Source organism: Zingiber officinale, chromosome 5B (assembly GCF_018446385.1).
Source record: "Zingiber officinale cultivar Zhangliang chromosome 5B, Zo_v1.1, whole genome shotgun sequence".
Taxonomy (NCBI): Eukaryota; Viridiplantae; Streptophyta; class Magnoliopsida; order Zingiberales; family Zingiberaceae; genus Zingiber; species Zingiber officinale.
This window is the reverse complement of record NC_055995.1, coordinates 133461268-133475429: the sequence shown is the minus strand read 5'-3', so window position 1 is coordinate 133475429 and position 14162 is coordinate 133461268.

Below are 14162 nucleotides of genomic sequence, written 5' to 3'. Positions count from 1 at the left end.
AACTTTCCTTCAAAATGTAACTATATATTGTGCTTCAAATGCAAGATTTCTTTAAGATTGGGATGATTTTGTGTATATAGTTGTTGGTGCAATCATACCCTAAGTGGTCAATTCAATCAAGTGATCGTGATATGTTTTGATCCTGTCGGGAAGCTGAGAAGACGGACCTGCCGGCGTGACGTGTCCGGAAAGTTGACCGCATCCCCATGACCCGATAGTGAGCTGTCCTCTGTGTTGACTGAGTCGCCAAGAATCCTCTAGTCAACAGTCCCTGCATCTAGTGACTGGGTCGCCCCGGTCTCTGGTACCTCGGTGCTCGAGGCGAATTCCACAAGTATATGAGCAGCAGAATACTAATAACAGGATAGTAAAATAAATGCAGGAGAGGTACGGTAACGTACCCTAGCCCCGGGGGGCGCCCTCGGATGGATGGATGAGCTGGTCGCGTCGCTAATCGAGTCGCAGCGGCCCGGAACAATACAACGGCTCACAAGCCGGTATATAGCGGTGGCTCGCAGGCCAGATGATACGAATAACTCACAAGCAAAATAACAATATAAATAGCGAAACACAACACGACTCTATGGCCAAAACCCCATCTCGGCTCGGAGGTCGGAGCGAACAAACAATGCGCAGGCGGCGGCTGCCCTAAGGATACCGACGCCCACTGAAAACAGCGGTTGTGACCGCAGGGGGAGGCAGTGGTGGCTTCCGGCGGGTGACGACGGCTGCCCGGAGGTGCCGGTGGCTATATCCGCAGCCGCTGGAGGCGACAATAGCAGCTGGAAGTGTCGGCGAACGCTGGCGTGAGAGGATGGCCGCAACAGCAGTGGCCTGAGGCGGCCCTGGTCGCTGGGGACAGCGCCCGCTGGGGAGGCGCTGGTCGATGCGGATGGCGTCCGCTGGGGAGGCGCTGGTCGCTGCGGACGACGTCCGCTGGGGCGACGCTGGTCGCCGGGGACGAAGCCTACCGGGGCGGCGCTGGTCGTTGGGGACGAAGCCCTACTGGGGTGGCGCTGATCAGGCTCCGAGGTGATGCCCGCGTGGAGAAGCCACAACATCCCCCTTTCTGTCCTTGACGACGGCTCCCCCTAAAAACCCAAGCCCTCTCCTCCTTTATCGAAGACGAACAGTGCCTCTTTAATGCCTCAAACCCTTAACATGTATAATGACAGAAATGCCCCTCTAGTTTCTCCTATATCCTTTTGAGCCCCTTGACCTATCTGCATCATGTTTCAAAGGGTTTAAATTAGGTTTATGTTGTATTCAGTGTTCAGTTTTGCCAAGTGTGCAAGTGCATAAATCCTGATAGGTAATTGTAGGTATAGTGGTAGGAAAAGTCTAAGTAGATCCAAGTTGATCAGATACTTAACAGATAAAAAAATGTAAAAGTGTTGGCTGATAAAGAAGTCCAATCGGAGTTGACAAGATTGAAAAGTCTACAAAGGTCAAGGGCAATCAAGTACTGGACAAACAAAGAGGTCAAATAGGAGTTGACATATTGTTAGAGTGTATACTGAAAGTCTAAGCTTTTGTAGACATTTATTTTGAATAAAGAATCACATTTGGTCAAATTATCTATATTTATTTGTAGTTGTTCAATTAATTTATATTTTAGATAACATAGTATGTGGTGTCACATACAGAAAATAATGTTATCAGTACTTTATAAATTATAAACAGTAGCTCACGACCAAGATGGAAAGGAACAAACCATTGGAAGGTCGTAGTGTAATTAGGAATTAGTTTATCTTAACTATATAATTACACTAGTACACTAAGAGTGTATTGAGTAGGACCATTAGAGGTCGTTTCTTTAATACTGACTTTATAAAGGAACAAAAACCTCAGTTATTATGGAAGTGTGTGCTCTTAATCCTAATATAATAACAAGCACATATATTTATTATTTATTTCTTTAATTTATCAATGGGTGAGATTTAGTTCGATAAATCAATAAGCCCGATAAGTTGGGAAATGATATCACTTATAGTATGTGTTGTTGATTATAGAAGGAAACTGTGTCCTAGTGATCTAGGTTGATAATGTCCCCAAGAGGAGATCATAAGGATTGTCATGTTAAACCCTGCAGGTGGACTTAGTTCGACATGACGATAAAGTTGAGTGGTACTACTCTTAGACTAAGATATTAATTAAATGAGTTGTCAGTAACTCACTTAATTAGTGGACATTCGACATCTTAAACACAGGGAGACTAACACACTCATAATAAGAAGGAGCCCAAAAATATAATTTGGGATTGATGCGGTAGTTCAATAATAGTTCTCTAGTGGAATGAATTATTATTGATAAAATTAAGTTGTGTGTTCGAGGCGAACACAGAATGCTTAATTTTATCGGGAGACCAAAACCAATTCCTCCTTTCGGTCCCTATCGTAGCCTCTTATTTATAGAGTACTATACCCACCTATACCCACCTTCATATCCATGTTATAGGGGCCAGCCAAGCTAGCTTGGGGACCAAGCTAGGGCCAGCCAAGCCTTGGTCCATGGGTGGCCGGCCCTAGCTTGAACCCAAGTCTAGGTGGCCGGCCATTATAAATACAAAAGGAATTTTAATTTTAAATTTTTTCTTATGTGGAATACATGATTTAAAAGAGAGTTTAAAAATTAAAATTTTTCCTTTTATAAGATTCTACAAAAGATTAAGAGAAGAGTTAAATCTCTTTTCTTATTTGTAGATTAAAAGGTTGATTTTAATTTTGGTAAAAACTTTACTTATTTATCATCCACATGTTGGAAAGATAAATTTTAAAATTATAGAAATTTTCTTTTATAGCATCAATCATGAAGGGATTATTAAAGAGAAATTTTATTTTAAAATTTCTCCGGAAGCAAATTATGAAGCTTTAATTTTTCTAGCGAAAAATTTCCTTGTTTGCTTATTTGTTGTGGCCGGCCATATACACTAAGAAAAGGATTTTAATTTTAATTAATTAAAATTTTCCTTTTCAATGGCAATAGAGTTAAGGAAGTTTTTATTAAATTTTCCTTATTTGCCAAGGCTAAAGGATTATAAAAGAGGGGGTTTGGGTGTCTTTGTGGGAACAACCTCTATTATATTTTCTCCCTCTTTTCTTCCTTGGTGTGGCTGGCCCCTTCAAGTTCTCTTCTCTCCTTGGTGTGGCCGAACCTCTCATCCTTCTTGGAGATCAAGTGGTGGCCGGATTTTAGCTTGGAGAAGAAGGAGAGAAAGCTTGCATCCCTTTGGAGCTTGGTTGGTGAAAAAAGATCTTCATCCTTTGGAAGCTTTGTACTTGGCCGAAACTTGAAGGAAGGAGAAGAAGGTGCTAGGTGGTTCTTGTCTCGGAAGATCGTTGCCCACACAACGTCCGAGATTAGAAGAGGAATACAGTAGAAGATCAAGAGGTCAATATCTACTAAGAAAGGTATAACTAATATTGTTTTCCGCATCATGTTAGTTTTATCTCCATGTAAAAATACCAAATACAAGAGGCATGCGATTCTAGTTTTTTCGAATTAGTTTTTGATGTTGTGTTCTTTTGTTTTTTCTTTTCCTTGTTATTTGATTGTTCTTAGAGGTTAACTTAGGGTTACTATGAGAAGGTTAAATATTTAATTTCCTTAAAAGGCTTTGTCTAGTCGGTGGTGGTTGCTCCCATATCCAAGAAGGCTATGTGCCTCGCCATGCAGTACTGGAAGCCGATTTTGGAAATAGATATTTAATTGTCTTCGTGACCTAGATGATTTGGATCGAACGTGTTAAGTTCTGCAGGAGATCCAAGTCTAAACTTAAAAGAACAAATAAATTAAACTTAGGATCAAACGTGTTAAGTTCCGCAGGCGATCCAAGTTTAATTTAAAAGAACACATGGTAGCTAGGAAAAGGTTCAGACCTTTGTACAAAATTTTTGTACAGTGGAACCGTTAGATTTTCCGAGTAGCAACTAACAATTGGTATCAGAGCTAGGGTTTTGCCTCTGTGTATTTGGTATTAGTTTAATTATGCACATGTCATACATAATTTAGGCAGGATAATAGTAGGATGTGATAACTTTGTGGATACAGGATCCAACTATTATGGCTCATAGTTATTATGTGTGTGATTGAACCCTTGGACATGTCAAGGGCATTTTATTGTGTGTATGATTGTATTATAAAATACAGCAGGAGCTGTATTTAGTTTTATTTGGATTTTATTTTTTGATCTAGATACATGTACATTCCTTCGAGGAATATAGGATCGAAAAATGTAAAATTCTATTTATGTCGCGGATCGAATCTTGCAAGGCGTGGAACTTTTAAAGGACCAGAGACGCAGCGGAACAAGGAGCAAGATGGATGCGACAACTAGACTCGGTGGCGGTGGCCAAAAATGGTAGCAGCTACGGATGACAACGCACGGAGGACAACAATAGATAAAAGTCATAATAGTTGAAAATTAATTTTTCTATTTATTGCTTTTATGTTGTGCTGTGTGTGCTTGTTAGTATGCATGTTAAGTAGGCTAGCATAGTCAAAATTCCTCATTTTAAATAACTAAGTGGGAGAGGGATTTTTAATAAATTCCACGGTCTCCATTACTGGTTTGTAAGTGATGCAAACAAACTTGCGCGTTGGCTCTGAGTGCCTTCCTCCATATCGGATGAGTTTGTTTGTGGATCACTAGATCAAACTTCCATTTTGGATGACTATAGGAAATTAATAAAGAGTGTGTGATCTTCCCCATCGGAAGGGGCACAATCTTATTAATGGACTTAGTGTCAAGTAATGGTATACACTTAGGCACGTCTAATAGTATCCTCCCCATCGGAGTCACTGCTATTACTCGTGTGACCAAAGGAAACCAACTATTAATTTTATTTGTCAAAAAGTAAGGTTGACAAGATAATAAAATTAATGGGTTACACCCTCCTTTTACAAATGATGAATTTGTATACGTCCACACTATCGTGGCATACAAAATTCACGGTGTCTTGAGGTGTTGGTTAATTTAAAATAGTATTATTTGAGGAATCAATATTATTCTAAATTTAGAGTTCTGACCAAAAGTTATTTGTGATTCTTAGGATGACTTTCAACCCACTGGCCATTATACTAAAAGAGAATAGACTTACTGGTCCTAACTACATAGATTGGAAAAGGAATCTGGACATTGTTCTTACTGCTGAAAGCTATAAGTTTGTACTGACTGAGCCTTGCCCTGATGCACCCACTGGTGAATCTACCCAAGAGGAGATTGAATATCATAAGAAATGGGTAAAAGCAGATGAGATGACGCGGTGTTACATTTTGGCTTTAATGTCAAATGTATTGCAACATCAGCATCAAGATTTACCAACAGCTTATGATATTATGAACAATCTCAAGGAACTCTTTGGTTACCAGGATCGGGCCTCTAGGTAAGAAGTCATGAGAAAGATAATGACAGCCACCATGCAAGAGGATACTCCCGTGAGGGATCATATCCTAAAGATGATGGCTTATCTAAATGAAATACAAATACTTGGAGGAGAAATTGATGGGGAAACCCAGATCGATATGATCCTCCAAACGCTACCTAGAAGTTTTGAGCAATTCCGCCTAAATTACAATATGAATAAAAGGGTATATTCATTTGGCGGAACTACTGACAGAACTTCAGGCAACAGAAGGTTTGTTTCGTTATAATTCTCAGATTCACTATGCTGAAAATGGTTCTACTTCTAAACCGAAAGGAAAGAAGAAGAAGAAACAAGTTAGCTCAGCAAAGAAAGTGAATAAATCTCAGAGTACAGGACCTAAAGCTGGAGTGAAGAAGCCGAAGGGCAAGTGCTTCGTCTACAAGCAGTCAGGGCATTAGAAGGCGGACTGTCCTCGTAGGAATCAAAACAACAAAGGTATATCTCATGCTCTAGTTGTTGAAACATGTTTAGCGGTGTTATCTACCAGCACCTGGTGTGTAGATACGAGAGCCACTGATGATGTCTGCAATTCTTTGCAGGGGTTCCAGGAAACCCGACGACTATATGAAGGAGAGATAACCGTCTACATGGACAATGCTACTAAGGTGGCGGTTGTTGCAGTGGGAGACGTCTACTTATCTTTTGATAGGAATAGAAAATTGGTTTTAAGAAATTGTCTTTATGTACCCAGTTTTAGAAAGAATTTAATTTCAGTTTCTAAACTGTATTTGGATGGATATTCTGTTTCTTTTAATAACAATGTAGTTATAAAGAGAAATAAAGTGATTATCTGTTCTGGTGCATTAGTTGACAATTTATATACTTTAAATCTAATTTCTCCCACAAAGCAAAATATGGACATTTATAACACATCTTCTAACACTAATAAGAGAAAACAACCTTCGGAAATGAACCAAGCGTATCTTTGACATCTAAGGCTTGGTCATATTAACTTAAGTAGGATTCAAAGGCTTATAGCCGATGGACTCTTGGGTTCATTAGAGTTGGAAAATTTTCCAACTTGTGAATCTTACTTGGAAGGTAAAATGACCAAGAGACATTTTAAGGCCAAGGGGTATAGAGCCAAAGAAGCGTTAGAATTAGTTCATTCTGATTTGTGTGGTCCTATGTCTATCCAGGCGAGAGGTGGTTTTGAATATTTTATCTCTTTCATAGATGATTATTCAAGATACGGATACATTTACCTAATGCGCCGCAAGTCCGAGTGCTTTGATAAGTTCAAAGAGTACAAGGCTGATGTGGTGAAACGACTAGGTAAAAGTATCAAGACACTACGGTCTGATCGTGGTGGCGAATACCTCTTAGGAGAGTTTAGGAATTACTTATCAGAGGCCGGGATTCAATCCCAATTGTCCGCACCTGGTACACCCCAACAGAATGGTGTGGCAGAACGAAGGAATAGGACTCTTATGGAAATGGTTAGATCGATGATGAGTTATTCAGAATTACCAAATTCGTTTTGGGGATACGCTCTGGAAACGGCAGCGCACATTCTGAACTTAGTACCTTCTAAATCAGTATCTTCTACTCCCACAGAATTGTGGAATGAGCGTAAGTCCAGTCTAAGACATATTCGGATTTGGGGTAGTCCAGCACATGTGCTGAAACCAGATGCTGATAAGTTAGAATCTCGTACAGAAGTTCGCGTGTTTGTGGGTTATCCCAGAGGAACGAAAGGTGGTTTATTTTATAGTCCTAAAGACCAGAAGGTCATTGTTAGCACCAATGTCCAGTTTTTAGAAGAAGACTATATAATGGATCACAAGCCCAGTAGCAAAATTGTTTTAGAAGAACTTAGAGAGGACACGTCTACTTTAGTACCAACAGTATAAGATGAAGTACCACAAGAGACTGCAACACGTGTCACACATGATACACAACCACAGACGGTGCCTCGTTGTAGTGGGAGAGTTGTGAGGGAACCTGAGAGATTCATGTTTTTGGGAGAGTCTTCGGACTTGATCTCGGGTAAACATGAACCTAATCCCCGAACATATGACGAAGCACTCCAAGATATAGATGCAGTATCTTGGCAAAAGGCAATGAATTCTGAAATAGAGTCTATGTACTCTAATAAGGTCTGGGAGCTTGTAGAACCACCTGATGGTGTAAAAGCCGTTGGATGCAAGTGGATTATGAGGGACAGACGGGAAGGTAGAAACCTTCAAAGCAAGGCTTGTTGCGAAAGGGTACACTCAAAAAAGAGGGAATCGATTATGAGGAAATGAGGAAACTTTTTCACCGGTAGTCATGCTTAAGTCTATCCGGATACTCTTATCCATTGCCGCTCATATGGATTATGAGATTTGGTAAATGGATGTCAAGACAGCTTTCCTTAATGGAAGTCTTGAAGAAAACATCCATATGAAGCAACCAGAAGGGTTCATTGAAAAAGGCAAAGAGCATCTAGTGTGCAAGCTCAATCAGTCCGTTTATGGACTGAAACAAGTTTCAAGGTCTTGGAACACCCGGTTTAATGAAGTAATCCAGTCATATGGATTTATTCAGTGTCCGGATGAGTCTTGTGTATACAAGAAGTGTAACGAAAATGTGGTGGTATTTCTTGTACTATACGTAGATGATATTTTATTAATTGGCAACAATGTCAAGGTATTATCAGACGTAAGGGTATGGTTGTCCAAACAATTTGATATGAAGGACTTAGGAGATTGTGCACACATTCTTGGGATCAAAGTTATAAGGGATCGCAAGAAAAGAATATTGTGTCTATCCCAAGCTTCATATATAGATACAATCCTTGCTCATTTTAGCATGCAGAATTCCAAGAAAGGTTTCTTACCTTTTAGGCATGGAGTAGCTCTATCTAAAGAAATGTCTCCGAAAATATCAAAGGAGATAGAGGACATGAAAGGAATTCCTTATGCTTCGGCTGTAGGAAGCCTTATGTATGCAATGCTGTGTACGAGACCTGATATCTATTTTACCGTGGGCATGGTTAGCAGATATCAGAGTAATCCTAGACAAGGACATTGGACTGCGATAAAGCATATATTAAAGTACCTAAGAAGGACTAGAGATTATATGCTAATTTACCAAGCAGACGATTTACTCCCTGTGGGTTACACGGATTCAGATTTCCAATCAGATTGGGACAACAGTAAGTCTACATCAGGCTATGTGTTTACTTTAGGAGGTGGAGCGATTGCATGGAGGAGTGTTAAGCAAAAATGCGCTTCGGACTCTATCATGGAAGCTGAGTATGTGACAGCCTCTGAGGCAGCTAAAGAAGCAGTATGGCTCAGGAACTTTCTAATAGACTTAGATGTGATTCCTGGTTTGCCCAAAATCATCACAATTTATTGTGATAATAGCGGTGCAGTTGCAAACTCGAAGGAACCACGAGTCCATAAGGCAAGTAAACATATAGAGCGCAAGTACCACCTGATACGAGATATCGTGAAGCGAGGAGAAGTTGTCATCGCTAAGATTGCATCAGCAGATAACCTGGCAGATCCTTTCACTAAGGCCCTTCCAGCAAAAGCTTTTGATTGGCATGTGGAGGGGATGAGAATCAGATGTATGGCAGCAGATATGGCTGCTTAGTCATTAGTATAAGTGGGAGATTGTTAGAGTGTATACTGAAAGTCTAAGCTTTTGTAGATATTTATTTTGAATAAAGAATCACATTTGGTCAAATTATCTATATTTATTTGTAGTTGTTCAATTAATTATATTGTAGATAACATAATATGTGGTGTCACATACAGAAAATAATGCTATCAGTACCTTATAAATTATAAACAGTAGTTCACGACCAAAATGGAAAGGAACAAACCATTGGAAGGTCGTAGTGTAATTAGATATTAGTTTATCTTAACTATATAATTACACTAGTACACTAAGAGTGTATTGAGTAGGACCATTAGAGGTCGTTTCTTTTATACTGACTTTATAAAGGAACAAATATCTCAGTTATTATGGAAGTGTGTGCTCTTAATCCTAATATAATAACAAGCACATATATTTGTTATTTATTTCTTTAATTTATCAATGGATGAGATTTAGTTCGATAAATCAATAAGCCCGATAAGTTGGGAAATGATATCACTTATAGTATGTGTTGTTGATTATAGAAGGAAACTGTGTCCTAGTGATCTAGGTTGATAATGTCCCCAAGAGGAGCTCATAAGGATTGTCTTGTTAAACTCTGCAGGTGGACTTAGTCCGACATGACGATAAGGTTGAGTGGTACTACTCTTGGACTAAGATATTAATTAAATGAGTTGTCAGTAACTCACTTAATTAGTGGACATTCGACATCTTAAACACAGGGAGACTAACACACTCATAATAAGAAGGAGCCCAAAAATATAATTTGGGATTGGTGCGGTAGTTCAATAATAGTTCTCTAGTGGAATGAATTATTATTGATAAAATTAAGTTGTGTGTTCGGGGCGAACACGGGATACTTAATTTTATCGGGAGACCAAAACCAATTCCTCCTTTCGGTCCCTATCGTAGCCTCTTATTTATAGAGTACTATACCCACCTATACCCACCTTCATACCCATGTTATAGGGGTCGGCCAAGCTAACTTGGGAACCAATCTAGGGCCGGCCAAGCCTTGGTCCATGGGTGGCCGGCCCTAGCTTGAACCCAAGTCTAGGTGGCCGGCCATTATAAATACAAAAGGAATTTTAATTTTAATTTTTTTCTTATGTGGAATACATGATTTAAAAGAGAGTTTAAAAATTAAAATTTTTCTTTTTATAAGATTCTACAAAAGATTAAGAGAAGAGTTAAATCTCTTTCCTTATTTGTAGATTAAAAGGTTGATTTTAATTTTGGTAAAAACTTTACTTATTTATCATCCACATGTTGGAAAGATAAATTTTAAAATTATAGAAATTTTCTTTTATAGCATCAATCATGAAGGGATTATTAAAGAGAAATTTTATTTTAAAATTTATCCAGAAGCAAATTAGGAAGCTTTAATTTTTCTAGCGAAAAATTTCCTTGTTTGCTTATTTGTTGTGGCCGGCCATATACACTAAGAAAAGGATTTTAATTTTAATTAATTAAAATTTTCCTTTTCAATAGCAATAGAGTTAAGGAAGTTTTTATTAAATTTTCCTTATTTGCCAAGGCTAAAGGATTATAAAAGAGGGGGTTTGGGTGCCTTTGTGGGAACAACTTCTATTCTATTTTCTCCCTCTTTTCTTCCTTGGTGTGGCTGGCCCCTTCAAGTTCTCTTCTCTCCTTGGTGTGGCCAAACCTCTCATCCTTCTTGGAGATCAAGTGGTGGCCGGATTTTAGCTTGGAGAAGAAGGAGATAAAGCTTGCATCCCTTTGGAGCTTGGTTGGTGGAAAAAGATCTTCATCCTTTGGAAGCTTTGTGCTTGGCCGAAACTTGAAGGAAGGAGAAGAAGGTACTAGGTGGTCCTCGTCTCGGAAGATCGTTGTCCACACAACGTCCGAGATTAGAAGAGGAATACAGTAGAAAATAAGAGGTCATTATCTACTAAGAAAGGTATAACTAATATTGTTTTCCGCATTATGTTAGTTTTATCTCCATGTAAAAATACCAAATACAAGAGGCATGCGATTCTAATTTTTTCGAATTAGTTTTTGATGTTGTGTTCTTTTATTTTTTCTTTTCCTTGTGATTTAATTGTTCTTAGAGGTTAACCTAGGGTTACTATGGGAAGGTTAAATATTTAATTTTCTTAAAAGGCTTTGTCTAGTCGGTGGTGGTTGCTCCCATATCCAAGAAGTCCATGTGCCTCGCCATGCAGTACTGGGAGCCGATTTTGGAAATAGATATTAATTGTCTTCGTGACCTAGATGATTTGGATCGAACGTGTTAAGTTCCGCAGGAGATCCAAGTCTAAACTTAAAAGAACAAATAAATTAAACTTAGGATCAAACGTGTTAAGTTCCGCAGGCGATCCAAGTTTAATTTAAAAGAACACATGGTAGCTAGGAAAAGGTTCAGACCTTTGTACAAAATTTTTGTACAGTGGAACCGTTAGATTTTCCGAGTAGCAACCAACACATATAAGAAGTCTAGGTAAATTAAGTTTGACTGAATATCCGGTAGATATAGAAGATCAATAGGAGTTGGTAAGATAGTTTAGCAAGGCATGTGCTAATGAGAAAGACCCAAAGGTAAGACCTCTTGGCAAATGAGGAAGTCTCATAGGCAAGGTCTCTTGATAGAGGACTTGGAAGCAATACATCCTAGCAAGTGGAAGAAGTTTCTGAGGCAAAACTACTAGGTAATGGAAGAAGACTCAGAGGTAAAGCCTCTTGGCATGTGAGGCATGAGAAATTATAAGGAACTTATAATCTTGGAGCGGGCGTTTCTCCTAGGTCAGCTAGCATGACGTCAGTGCTTGACTGAACCTTTTATCCCAGTGGATCCTTTGTCCGATCAGATCTCAAATCCTCTTGGTCTAATCGGACTCTCTGTACATATTACCTGATCAGACTCCTTATCCGATTGGATGCCAAGTCCCTCAAGATATCCAGCCTTCCGTAACCAACCAGATCCGTTAAAGAGTGATGTCTGATCGGACAACAAATATGACTCAATCAACCCACCATTGAAGTATTACAATTAATAACCCCTCGGCCCAATGGCTTGATACTCCTTTTTGACGTTTTGGTAATCGTTATTAGAGAATCAAGGGAACATACCCCGTGCAGTTCATACGGTGAAAGTTTCAACCCTACTAGTGCAGAGGTGATGGGTCCAACTTAGGAAAGATGCTAAAGTGTCAGAATGGTTGGCCTTATTTTAGTAATGCATTAATATTCGTGTAGAGAGGAAACAACACTATATAAAGGGTCTCCACCTAAAGGTGCAAGTAAGCTTTGTTATCATAATTTACTGTTCATGATTCTCCATTTTTTCCTCATCACTTGTCTAACTTGAGCGTCAGAGTGCCTACGTCGAAGGCCTCTCCCTAGCCTGATTGATGACGTTTTCTTCCTCCTTCATTCTTCTTTGACACACAAGTTCATTCGTGGTGCCAGGTTCCTCCTGCTCGGAGTCTCCTCGTGGTCAACATCAAAGTCACCTGGCTAACATGCAACTTCCTTGATTTCAGACGGAACTACAACTAGAGGGGCATTCCCGGATTCTTTCAAGAGGGAGACTTGGTATGGAAATGATTTAAGCCAGTAGGAGATGTTAATAAGTTAGAACCTCAGTGGAGCGGACCATATAGGGTGATGAAAAAGCTTACCTTAGGTACTTATTATCTTTAAGACACCAATCGAAAGAACCTAGACAAACCGTGGAGCGCTAACTATCTTCAACCTTATTAAGCTTGAGGGTATGCTTGTATTGCATAAATATGTATCTTAACGAATATTTGTGCATGCCCTATAAAAATGCAAGTAAACTTAGCTCGAAAGACGTGAATTCCAGACTCTTGTGCCTTTGTATCAAGTTATAAGTGGGGTTCCCCATGCCTTTTGATCATTATATTGGAGGTTAATTTCTAGACTCTCACGCCGCTCAGCCGAGTTATACATGCCCAACTCCAGACTCTTGCTTCGCTTAACCAAGTTATAAGCGCATTTGCTCATGTGCCCAACTCCAAACTCTCACGTCGTTTGGCCGAGTTATAAGTGTGTCTTCTCACACGCCCAATTCCAAACTCTCGCACCATTCAGCCGAGTTATAATTGTGCCTTCTCACATTACCAATTCTAGACTTTCGCACCGTTCAGCTGAGTTATAAGCATGCCTACTCATGCGTCCAATTCCAGACTCACGCTATTTGACCAAGTTATAAGCGTGTTTGCTCATGTGTCCAAATTGAGACTCTTGCACTATTCAACCAAATTATAATTATGCTTGCTCACATGCCCAATTCTAGACTCTCGTGTTGTTCAGCCAAGTTATAAGCGTATTTGCTCACGCACCCGATTCCAGACCCTTGTGCCTTTGAGACAAGTTATAAATGGGGTTCCCCGTGCCCTCCGATTATCTGGTCAGAGATTAATTTCTAGACTTTCACTACTTGGTTGAGTTACAATTGTGCTTACTCACGTGCCCAACTCCAAGACTTGTGTGCCTTAGTAAGTTATAAGTGGGGTTCCTCGTGCCCTCTGATCATTTGTTCGGAGGTAAATTTTTAGACTCTCAAGCCTTAGCGTGAGTTTTAAGCGGGTTTTGCTGTACCCTTCGATCATTCGGTCAGAGGTTCAATTCCATATTCTCGTGTCATTCGACCGAGTTATAAGAATGCTAGCTCACACACGTAGCCCCAGACTCTTGAGCTTTAGCGTCAAGTTATAAACGGGTTTCCTCCTACATTTACAAAGGGATCACTCAGCTACCCATTCAACACCACTCATTCGATTGGTCGGATAAGTCGATTAAGGTCGAAAGGGTCGATTGCTCTCTATTTATTTTCACTTGGTGGACATCTCATGAAAGAGCCTTTGGTAGGGCGACAAAAATGAGATCATCTGAGAGCCAATGAGCCGATGGCCACGTATGAGTATTAAAGCAAGGGTCAGTCTGTTGGACGGGATGTTTCCCAACTTCAAGTTGTTGTTAGGATGTATACTAAAAGCCTAGCTTTTGGTATAAACATTTATCTAGAAATAAGAATCACATTGGTCAAAAGTCTACATTTAGTTGTAGTTGTTCAATTAATTTATATTATAGATAATATAGCATGTGGTGTCACGTGCAGAAGATGATGTTATCAGTACCTTATAAATTATAAACAGTAGC